Below are 12915 nucleotides of genomic sequence, written 5' to 3' on the forward strand. Positions count from 1 at the left end.
TCTCTCTCTTTTCTCTCTCTCTCTCTTCTCCTCTCTCTCCTTCTCTCTCTCATCGCTCTCTCTCTCTCTCTCTCTCTCTCTCTCTCTCTCTCTCTCTCTCTCTCCTCTCTATCTCTTATATATATATATATATTTATATATATATATATAAATATATATATATAGATAATATATATGACACATATATATATATATGTGGTTGTGTGTGGTGTCGTGGTGTGTTTATTGTGTGTGTGTGTGTGTGTGTGTGTGTGTGTGAGTGTGTTGTGAGTGTGGTGTGTGTCGTGTGGTGTGTGTGTGTGTGTGAGTATGCGTATGTGTGTGTTGTCTGCGCATGGGTGTCGTGTGTGTGTGTGGGTCTGCGCATGTGTGTGACTGTGGTGTGTGTTGTTGTCACATGCGCCATGTGTGTGTGTGTTGGTGTGTGTTGTGTGTGTAATGTGGGTGAAGCACACGGGCTCACCCCCAAAAAAAACTATATTGGCGGCTCTTTCTCCGCTGTCAGGGAAAGCTCAGCGTCTGTCTGTCTGTCTGACGACTTTCAATTTGGCTGATCGCGTGCCGTACTGACAAATCACGCGCTTCTCGTGCAATTCCAACTCCAATCTGTTTCTCTCTCTCTCTACTATCTTCAGCACTTTTCTTTCTCTCTTTCTTTCTTTCTTTCTTCATGCTTTCTTTAATTTCCTCACATTCAGTTCTTTGTTTCTCCTTTTTATTTTTTTCTTCCTTCTGTTCTTATTATAAATTATCTTTTTTCCTTATTTCTTTTTTTTTTCTCTCTTTCTTTCTTTCTTATTTTTTTCTTTCTTTCTCTCTTAATTTCTTTCTATTTCTCTTAATTTCTTTCTTAATTTCTTTTTTTTTCTCTTAATTTCTTTCTTTCTTAATGATAATAATAAAAAAGTAAACAAAACTTTAATAATAATAATAAAAAAAACCTGTAATGAATAAAAAAGAAAAAAAAAAAAAATAAAAAAAAAAAAATAAATAAGTAAAAAAAAATCAATAAACAAATAACTGTAATGAATAAACAAAAAAATAAAACATAAATAAATAGATAAATAAGTAACAAAAAAAAAAAAAACTAATAAAGAAACAAGCCCCCCCCCAACTAAAAACCAAAAAAAAGGGGCCAACAAAAAAAACCTCCGAAGCCGGAAATATTACGCTTGAGTATCTCCACATTGCAACTGCGAGCGTCGAGCGCCTATTACCGTCATCACAACGCGGCCCGTGATTGGCGATTCACCGTGGCAATTGCGCTCGTGTTGTTCCTGCGAGCCGTAAAAGTCGACTCCATCGCCTCATCCTGATGGATGCTTCCGGGTTGGGGCGTAAAGGGGGGGGGAGGGAGGGTTGTGTGGTTGGGTAAAGGGAGAGGGAGGGGATGAAGGTGGTTGAGAGGGTAAGGGAAGAGGGGGAAGAGGGGGAGGAGAAGGGGGGTGGAGGGTAGGGGCAGTGGGTTGGTGGCGTACGGGATAGGAGGGGGATGACGGGGGAGGGGGAGGTTGATGTGGAGTAGGGGGAGAGGGAGGGGGAGGGGTGGGTAGGTAGTAGGGGGAGATGGAGGGGGATGAGGGGGTGGGGAGGGGGAGAGGGAGGGGGGATGAGGGAGAGGGGGAGTAGGGTATTTAGGGATGGTGGGTAGGGGGAGAGGAGGGGATGAGGGGGAGGGGGAGGGTGGGTGGGGAGGGATGGGATGGAGGGGGTATTGGGTAGGTGAGGGGGCGGAGGTGTGGGCAGTGGCGAGGGGTGGAGAGAGGGAGGGGAGAGTTAGGGGGTGAGGGTAGAGGGGTAGGGGCGTCGTAATTTGGATGCGTGGGTGGAGCGGGGGGGAGGCTTAATGCTAGAGTGTCTAACTGAATGTCTGTAAACACGTGACACCTACGCTACAATGGGAGGGGAGAAAGAGGGGAGGGGGGAGGGGGCGAGGATAGGCAAGAGTTATGTTAAAGGATGTTAACTCGGAAGTAAACATACACGACATCACTCACACACACACACACAAATACACACCACACACACAAACACACACACACACATACACACCTATACTATATATATATATATATATAATCATATATATTATATATATATATATTATATATATATATTAACATATATATATATATATATTAATATATATATATATACTATATATAACCTCGCCGAGTAACCCCATATATTATATATATATATATATATATATATATATATATACGTGCATATGCTTTTGTATGCATTACACTTTGCATCCTCATACTTGCACATCAGTCTCTTTATGAAAGAAAACTATGTTACTATAACCTATAGTCCATCTTACTATATATCTTATAAATTACATATAATACATAACAAAACACGTTAAAAAAAAAAAATTGAACCCATGTAAGTACTATCAATATATATCCGCTTCTTTAATTAGTCTCTGTAACGCACAAAAAAAGATTCTACATACCGAAAAAACCTTCGCATTACCCCAAACATTAGAACAAAAAACCTTGTTCAGTCTTTCCGCAAAGTAGCATGTATAGGTCTATCTATAGCCGCACCTGGTAGCAAGATTATAATTATAGCCTATTTAACTGTAGCCTCGTTGCGTCCTCCAATATGAGAATTATAGGCCTACTTCCCTGCAACTGTAGCCTCGTTGCATCCTCCAGTAGCAAAATGTTCAGGCATAATGTACATGCCCAACTGCTATACCTATTGCAATTCCTTCCGCAGCTACGTTATAGACCTACTCAATTATACTGCAACACCTCACGCTGTACCCTCCGTAGTTAAATCATAGGCCTATTTAACTGTAGCCTCGTTGCACACCTTTGCAATTGCAGCCTGGTCATGTCTGTTACGGTCCGATGTCCTCTTTGTATCAAACAAACTCAAATTAATAGCGATGGAATATTCTAACTAACATCGGCTGAATCTCCAGGTAACCTTCAAAATTTGCAAGAGGTGAACTCTCACTAATCGTACATGAAATGACCGTCATGTATTTGTCATGTTTTCTTTTTTTCTGTTTTGCATTGTATATATTTGTATTTTGATTATGGAAACTAGTTTAAGCAATGTATCATTAAGATGAAAATAGAGTTATGTGTATGGAGTCCAAGAATAATAGCAAAAACCCACATATTAAATTAAATAATGATAATGATAATGATAATGATAATAATAATGATAATGATGATAATAATAATAATGATGATAATAATAATAATGATAATAATAATAATAATGATAATAATAATATCAATAATAATAATAAATCATAATAATAATAATAATAATCATAATAATAAATAATAAAATATAATACAATAATAATAAAATAATAATAAAATAATAAATAATAATATATAATAATAATATATAATATAATAATACTAATAATAACGATGATGATGATAATGATAATAATAATAATAATGAAACAAATAATAATAATAACGATGATTGATGATAATGATAATAACAATAATAATAATAATAATCAATAATAATAAAATATAATGAAATTAATAATAATGATAATAAATGATAATAATAATAACAATAGTGATAATAATGATGATGATCGATTTGATGTGATAATAATAATAATAATACACAATATCGATAATATATACTAAATAATAACGATAAGCAATAACAAAAGCAAAAACAACAACAATAATATTAATGACACACGATAATAATAACACGACGAATAAAATTGAGAAACAACCGCCCAAACCAAGAACAGCAGGAGCATGAACACAACAGCACAACGATGAAACTGAGAAGAACCCGATCGCCATACATGAGTAAAAAAGCTCAAACTAAACAGCCAGAACCAACCACGAAAAAAGGAGCAGACAGAAGGCACAAAAAAGTAGATAAATTTTAAATAACTACTGAGAACGGAGAAACTATGAAAGAGAGTAGAGAAGAAGGGGGTGGGGAGAGGAGAGAGAGAGATAGAGAGAGGCGACGAGAGAGAGAGGAGATAAGAGTGAGAGAGAGAGAGAGAGAGAGAGAGATGAGAGAGAGAGGAGAAAGAGAGATAAGAGGAGACCTAGATAGATAGATAGATAAATAGACAACCAGATAGATAGATAAAGAGATAGTAGAAGATAGATAGATAGATAGATCGATAAAGATGACGAGGGAGGGAGAGAGAGAGAAAGCCGAGAGAGAGAGAGAGAGAGGGGGGGGGAGGAGAGAGAGGAGAGAGAGAGAGAGAGAGAGAGCGAGAGAGAGGGAGAAAAGAGAGATAGAGAGAGAGGAGAAAGAGAGAGATAGAGGAGACATAGATAGATAGATAGATAGATAAAGAGATAGATAAATAGATTCTCCTTCTCTCTTTCTCTCTCTCTTTCTCTCTTTCTCTCCCTCTCTCTCTTCCCCCCTTCCTCCCTCCCTCTCTTCCTCCTACCCTCTCCCCCCCTCTCCCTCTCTCCACTTTCCTCACTCTTTCTCTTCCTCCCTTCCATCCCTCCTTCCCTTTCCTTTATCAGCACAACCACTTCCCCACCCTCCCGCCTCCCACCTCCCCGCCCTCCCTCCTTTCACCCCACCCTCCCTCCCGTCCAGCCCTACCTCTCTCTACCTTTCTTACCTCCCCACCCTCCATCACCTCTCCCTCACCTACCCCCTCTCCCTCCTCACCCCAGGCTCGTTAACTCGTCAACGACAAAAGGCTAACGGACCCGCGCGTTGCAGGCAGGGAGAGGCTTATTGGAATATGCAAAACTGTGATGATAAATGTGAATGCCCACTGCCCTTTATTGCCGATGGATATCAACCGCCGTTAGCTTGTTGCATGCATGATATCTGCAAGGGCGGTCGTTGCAACACCTGGGTTCTCCTGCTACGTAGTGGTTGGCTCTGTGAAGAGGCAATTGCACAGTAGGCTTTGCATCTTTTTTTTGACGTCTTGAGCGTCGACTTTGCAATCAAGTGGACGCAATGGTATTTGAGATATCAGTTGTTGCAGATGGTATCATGGTATTAATGGGTATATGTGGGATTCACTGTTATAGTTGACAATTGGTGTATAATTTTTGCTAAAGATGGTTATTAATATAACATTAGTGATATTAAACTGTTGAAAACGGCATCATCCGCATATGTATTCTCATTATTATAAATGGTTAATAGTGGTATTATATGTAGTGGTATCTATAGTGGTATTCGTTACTGTAGATGGTATTCTGTTATTAGAGGCATGCGTTCTGTTGTAGATGGTATTAGTTTATCTATAATCTGGTATGTGTGGATTCGTTGAAGATGGTATGTTTTCGTGTACTGTGAGTTGTTAGTGGTGTTAGATGTGGTATAGTGAAATAGTTAATGCTAACAGTTAATAGCAGTATTGGTGTATGCAGTATAGTAGACATTAACTAGCAAGAGAAGAAGTATAACATTACAAGACTATAATAAAAATCTCGATAAATTAATACCGATAACAAAAATAAAGTGGGATTACACACACACACAAACACACAACACACCACACACACACACACACCCACACCACAAAACCAAACACACACCCAAACACACACACACACAACACACTAACACACAACACACCACACATATATATATATCATATATATATACTATATAAGTATATATATATATAATGATAGGGAAATACGCTGCGATCCACTTAAGAAGATATTTTAGGTAATTATCACATCCAGAAAAAAATCTCATAAACATCACTAAACGGGAGGAGATAAGGAAAATAAGATTAAAAGGGAAGGAAAAACACTAAAAATAACATCGATATTAATCTCAAGAATAATATCAATGAAAATATTAATAACAGCATCAGTGACAAAATCGATTATAACATCGTGATATATGTATAAAAAAAAAAAAGATTGAAGAGGATGATAATATTAACAAGGCGGTAATAACATTCAAGATAACATCGATATTAATGTTGATGATAATACTAATAAAGAATATCAATGTTAATAATGAAACCAATTATAACATCAATAAAAACGTCAACAATAACATCAATAGTAACATTGTAATAACGTATAATTAAATCAGTGATAAATTGAATAACAGGATTAATAATATCAATAATAATATCAATAACAACATCCAATAGAAATGGATATCATAAAAAAAAACAGAAAAAACACATTAATTAAATTTCCACGTTAACAAAATATAACAAAATAAATAGTATCTACTTTTATCTTTTATTACTTAAAAAAAAAAAAAAACAGATATATCATCTAGGTCGTCCACACAAATTTTTTTTTTAAACCGATGTCCATAAACATTACTGAAACACAAGCGAAACGAAAATGTTGCAATGTCGATTTGCAGTATTGAAGTAATTTCCGGAGTAACTCATTCTTTGCAATAGCAATTTTCTCCAGTACAAAAAAGTAAAAAAAAAAAGAAGAAAAAAAAAGTTAATAATAAAATGAAATAATTTTCGGTAATAGTAATTCGCTTCAGAAAAAAACGATATAATAAAAGATAACAAAATAGGATAAGAAACCATAATATAGGATAATCACACAGATATAATAATATCATCATATATATAATACTACATATACCCCATCAATCATATAGTATAGATGACGAGCAGAGAGACGACTATCAGAGACGAGCGAACAGGACTGAACGGGAGAGAGAGATGCGACCGAAGAGAGGAGGAGAGAGAAGAGGAGGCCAGAGAGACGAGATGGGACAAGAGGCGGAAACGAGACGAGAGACGGATTGAGAGAGAGAGAGACGAGAGACGATAGACAGCGAGAGAGAGAGAGAGGACATTGGAGAGGAGAGAGAGACCGGACTCAGAGATGGAGAGCGAGAGATGTGAAGAGAGAGAGGAGAGAGAGAGAGAGAGAGAGAGAGAGAGAGAGATGGAAAGGAGAGAGAGAAGAGAGAGAGAGAGAGAGAGTAGAGAGAGAGAGAGAGAGAGAGAAGGAAGCAGAGAGAGAAGAGAGAAGAGAGAGAAGAGAGAGAGAGAGAGAGAGAAAGACAAAGGACCAGAGAAGACGGACAGAGGACAGGAGGAGGCCAGAGAGAGGAAAGAGAGAGAAAGAAAGAGACAGAGGAGCGACAGATGAGAGAGAGAGAGAGAGAGAGAAGAGAGAGAAAGAGAGAGAAAGAGACAGAGAAAGAGACAGGGACAGAGAGAGAGAGAGAGAGAGGCTCAGACAAAAAGCGAGACACAAAAAAAAAAAACAAAAAAAACCCACGTTATCTTCTTCCTAAACGCAACAACAGATAATTATCACCGGGAATTATATGACATTGATTACAGCGCGCGGTAACAAACACACAATTAAAGCCGTGATTATACCGTTTATCTTCGACCACACGCTCCACACGTAAGGACGGGAAAAAGGTTTGATTGGGTTATGGTATGGTGGGCTGCCATGCACTATCGAATCACTGTCGGGAGGCACTGTATTCTGTTAGGGATTTATATTCACTGTAAACAACTACTGTTGGTTGTAAGGGATTATAGAGAAGCATACACGCATATATACACACGTACATACATACATACATACATACGTACGCGCGCGCACACGCACACACACACACACACACACACACACACACATACACGTACACACATCGACACACTTTTCTTACACACACACACACACACACACACACACACACACACGCGAGTAACACATCGAAACAACGTTCTTACACACACACACACACACACACACACACACACACACACGTACACACATCGACACACTTTTCTTACACACACACACACACACACACACATTCACAGACATAAAAAACAGTTATGTTCCGATAACAGATGCAAGTAATTTAACTTCTTATCTGCCTAAGTTTTCGCAATAAGTCGGAGCAAAGTTCTTCCCTCGACTGCGCTCGTCACCAAACAAATTACCAGCAACAATTTCATATCAAGTCGATTTGGGCGGATATCGAAAACAACAATAACAACGACAACAACAACATCAACGACAACAACAGTAAAAACCACAACAACAACGACAACAACAATAATACAACAAAACAACAATAACAACAACATCAACAACAACAACAACAACAACAACAACATCAACAAAATAAGGATAATATGAGGTAGAGATAGAGATCAAAGAGATCGAGGGAGGGAAGGGGGGAGGGAGGGAAGGAGGGAGGGAGGGGACGGACTGGAGGGACCTCCCCGAGGGAGGGATGGAGGGGAGGGAGGGGGGACGGGAACGGGAGGGAGGTGGAGGGAGGGAGGGCGGGAGAGGGGGGGGACGGTAGGCGGGATGAGGAGTGAGGGTGAGAAGGAGGGAGGAAGGAAAGAGGAAAGAAGGGAGGGAGGGAGGTACGGAGGGAGGTACGGAGGGAGGGAGGGAGGGAGGGAGGTAGGTACGGAGAGAGTCAGGTGAGCGCCGGCGGGCAATGAAGGGAAAGGAGGAAAGAAGAGGCTATGGGCAGAGAGGACGGGACCAGAGAAGAGAAGGAGAGAGAGAGAGAGAGGAGAGAAAACAGGAGAGACTGTAGGGAGCTGACCGAGATGATTGTGCGAGATGAGAGACGACTGCGAGAGAGAGCGGAGAGAGAGTAACCATCCGAACGAGCTCGAGAGAAGAGAGAAGAGAAGCGATAAATATTATGATTAGATAGATAGATAGATAGATAGATAGATAGATAGAAGATGGAGAGATCGAGAGGAGAGAGGAAAGAGGAGAGGATGAGGAGAGAGAGAGAGAGATATGAGATGAAGAGAGGAGAGAGAGACCGTCAGACCGACAGACAGGACCGGAAACAGAAAGACACAGAGAAGGAAACAGAAGAAGACAGACCAGACCGAACAGACAGAAAACAGAAGACAGGACCGACAGACAAACAGACAGACTGACACAGACAGACAACCAACCAACCAACCAACCCACCCACCAACCAAACAGACAAACAGACAGACAGACAAAAACAGACTAAATCTAATCCAGATCTTTATTCCCTACGTTGCTTGTCAGTCAATATTGCACGCCGGGACCCTTTAAACCAAGAGCATTAAGACCAGTTGTTAGCTCGCGTCTTCCCAAATTGACGTGGAAAGTGCCACGGGGTAATGCACGGTTTGGTGAACGTTTGTGAATGTTTGTGGGTATTTGTGGATATTTGTGAGCGTTTGTGAACGTGTATGTATTTGTTGAACGTTTATGAACGTTTGTGGATATCTGTGAGCGTCTGTGAACATTTTCGAAGAATGTAAGGTTTGTTGAGCATTTGTGAACGTTGGTGAACATTCATGAACATTAGTGAACGTTGGTGAACATTCATGAACATTAGTGAACAGTTATGAACGTTTGTGGATATTTGTAAGTGTGTGAACATTTTCGAACATTGCACGGTTTGTTGAACAGTTATGAATAATTGTGAATATTTATGAACATTTGTGGATATTTGTTTATGAAAGATTTTGAACATTTTTATAATCTAGATCGTTTGTAAATATAGGTGAATATTCATAAACATTTATGAGTATTTATGAACTTCTATATACGTTTGTGAACATCTATGAACGCAAGTGAACGTTTATGAACATCTGTGAACATTTACAAGTTCTTTTCTTCCACTTTCTCCTGTTAATGTTTGTTCTCTTTTATCGTAACTTAAAGTGGAAATAGCGAGTGTTTTATAAGCATTAAATTTCAAATAAAAACCTATAGTAGGTTTCAGAAGACTGGCACGCGGTTAGAGATGGGGAGGTGGCGTGCGCGTGGGTTAAGTGTGTGTTATGTGTGTGTAGTAGTGTATGTGTGTGTGTAAGTGTGTGTGTGCGTGTATGTTTGTTGTGTGTACAGTGTGGGTTGTGTGGTAAGTGTGTGTGTGTGTGTATGTTGTGTTGTGGTAAGTTGGGTGTGTGGTGTTGTGTGTGTGTGTGTGTGGTGTGTGTGTGTGTTCATGTTGTGGTGTGCGCTTAAATATGAAGAGGGATTGATATAAGCAGATTACTAAAAAAACAACAAAAAAACAATGCGAGAGTAGAGAGAGAGAGAGAGAGAGAGAGAGAGGAGGAGACGAGAGAGATGAGAGAGAGACGAGATGAGCAGATGACGAGCAGAGAGCGAGAGAGAGAAGAGACGAGAGAAAGACAGCAGAGAGGAGAGAGGAGGAGAGAGGACGAGAGAGAGAGAGATAGAGAGACGCTGGAGAGAGGAGAGAGACGAGAGAGGAGAGAGAGAGCGAGAGAGAGAGAGAGAGAGACGAGAGAAGAGAGAGAGGTAGATAGGATAGATGGAGAGAGAGAGAGAGCGACGAGAGAGAGAGAGAGAAAGATGAGAGAGAGAGAGACCGAGACGAGATGTAGATGGAGACGAAGAGAGAGAGACGAGAGAGATCGAGAGATGAGAGCACGTGAGAAGCGAGATCTCCCCTTGAGCACCGAGACGAAAGAGAGGAGAGAGAGAAGAAGAGAGAGGAAGGTAGATATATAGATGGAGAGAAGAGAGAGAGAGAGAGAGACGCAGAGGAAGAGAGAGAGAGGACGAGAGAGAGAGAGAGAGAGAGATGAGACGAGAGACTCGAGTCGAGAGAGATTGAGAGAGAGACAGAGAGGAAGAGAGATAAACAGACAACAAACAACAGACGGCAACAGAAAAAGACAGAGACAAAAACAAAACAAAGCACAAAGAAAGAAAAAGGACACGAGAAAAAGCACAGAGAAAGAAAAAAAAAGAAAAAAAAAAAAAAGAAAAAAAAAAAGGGGAACAGCGAAAAAAAGAGAAAGATAGAGAGAGGAAGGAGACCCGACTACAGGCGACCAACACCGGAATATTCCTCAATGGCATGCGAAACGGTAAGGAAAGTGCTTCGATCTCGAGCAGAAGTTAAGCAATTAGCGAAATCCGTACGTAGCGAACCGAGGACGTCTTTTCGAGGGAAGGAGAAGGAAATGGAGAGAAGGGGAAGAAATGGAGAAGAAGGAGAAGAGAAACGAAGAGGAAATGAAGAAGAAGAAAAGAAGAAAAAAAAAATATAGAGAGAAATTGTTTTTCTTTTTTCATCAAAAGAAATTATGAAACAAAAAATACAGATAAATAGGAAAGAAACCGAAGCCGTTCTTTCGAGTTGAAGTTTGTGGGTATAAGGGTGGTGTAAAAGCAAAAACGGAAATGGGAGGAGGAAGGAGAAGGAAACGAGAGGACAATGAAGAAGAGAAAAAAGAAATATAGAGAGAAATTGATCAAATGTAAATTATATAAAAAAAATACAGATAAATAGAAAAGAGTTAAAAAATGCCATTTTCGATAATCGCAGAATAAAAAAAATATAATAATCGCTTATAGTAAGAGATAAAAAAAACACAATTATATTCGATATGTTAAATAAATAATTTCAAATGCAAACATGTGATTTTGCCTAGAAATCAGAATTACTATAGATATCTTTTCTTTTTTTTGAAATATTGAAAATAGTTCAATGGTGTTGCCGAAGGCTTAAAAGGGTTAATTAACACTGTTATCATCCCGTTCATAACATAAACCAATTTAATCATCTATATGTGATATGAACATGCTTTGTAGTTAACACAATTACAATACGCTTTCTGATATTCGCTATGTATCTTGTACTATGTACTAATAGTGAATGATTGATGTGCATTTTCATTATGCTTCATGCACTAGAATGTAATTCTAAGTGATATTCAGCGAATAGTTTCGCCCCTGTTTAAGTGTTAATTCTTGAATAGTAGTATATATATATAGTGTGTGTGTAGTGTGTGTGTGTGGTGTGTGTGTGTGGTGTGTGCGTGTGTCGTGTGTGTGTGTGTGTGTGTGTGTGTGTGTAATATATATATATATATATATGTATATATATAAATACTATATATTAATACACACATATATACGTATATATATATATAATATATATTATATATATATTATATATTATAAATATATATATCTATATATATATATCCTATATAATATCCATAATGATAACGATAACAATAATAATAATAATAATAATGATAATAATAATATAATAATAATAATAATAATAATAAAAATAATAATAATAATAATAATAATTAATAATAATAAATAATAATAATAATAATAATAAACGATGATGATGATAATGATAATAATAATAATAATGATAATAATAATAATAATGATAATAATAATAATGATAATAATGATAATAATAATAACAATAATAATAATAATAATAATAATAATAATAACAATAATAATAATAATGATGATGATGATGATGATAATAATAATAATAATAACAATATCGATAATAATAATAATAACGATAATAATAACAAAACAAAAACAACAACAATAATATTAATGACACTAATAATAACGACGATAAAAATGAAAACAACCGCAAACCAAGAACCAGCGCTCATGAACAACAGCACAACGAGAACCTCAGAAGAACCCGATCGCAGTGAGTAAAAAGCTCAAAATAACAGCCAAGAACCAACCACGAAAAAGGAGCAGACAGAAGGCCACAAAAAAAGTAGATAAAATCTTTAAAATAACTACTGAGAACCGAGAACTATGAAAGAGAGAGAGAGAAGGGGGGTGGGGAGAGGAGAGAGAGAGATAGAGAGAGGGAGAGAGAGAGAGAGAGAGAGAGAGAGAGAGAGAGAGAGAGAGAGAGAGAGAGAGAGAGAGAGAGAGAGAGAGAGAGACAGATAGATAGATAAAGAGATAGATAGATAGATAGATAGATAGATAGATAGATAAAGAGAGAGGGAGGGAGAGAGAGAAAGCAGAGAGAGAGAGAGAGAGAGGGGGGGGGAGGAGAGAGAGAGAGAGAGAGAGAGAGAGAGAGAAGAGGGAGAGAGGAGAGAGAAAGGGGAGAGGGGAAAAAAGAGATAAGGGGACATGAAAAGAGAGAGATAGAGAAGACCCCCCC

Source organism: Penaeus monodon, chromosome 7, assembly GCF_015228065.2.
Source record: "Penaeus monodon isolate SGIC_2016 chromosome 7, NSTDA_Pmon_1, whole genome shotgun sequence".
Classification (NCBI taxonomy): Eukaryota; Metazoa; Arthropoda; class Malacostraca; order Decapoda; family Penaeidae; genus Penaeus; species Penaeus monodon.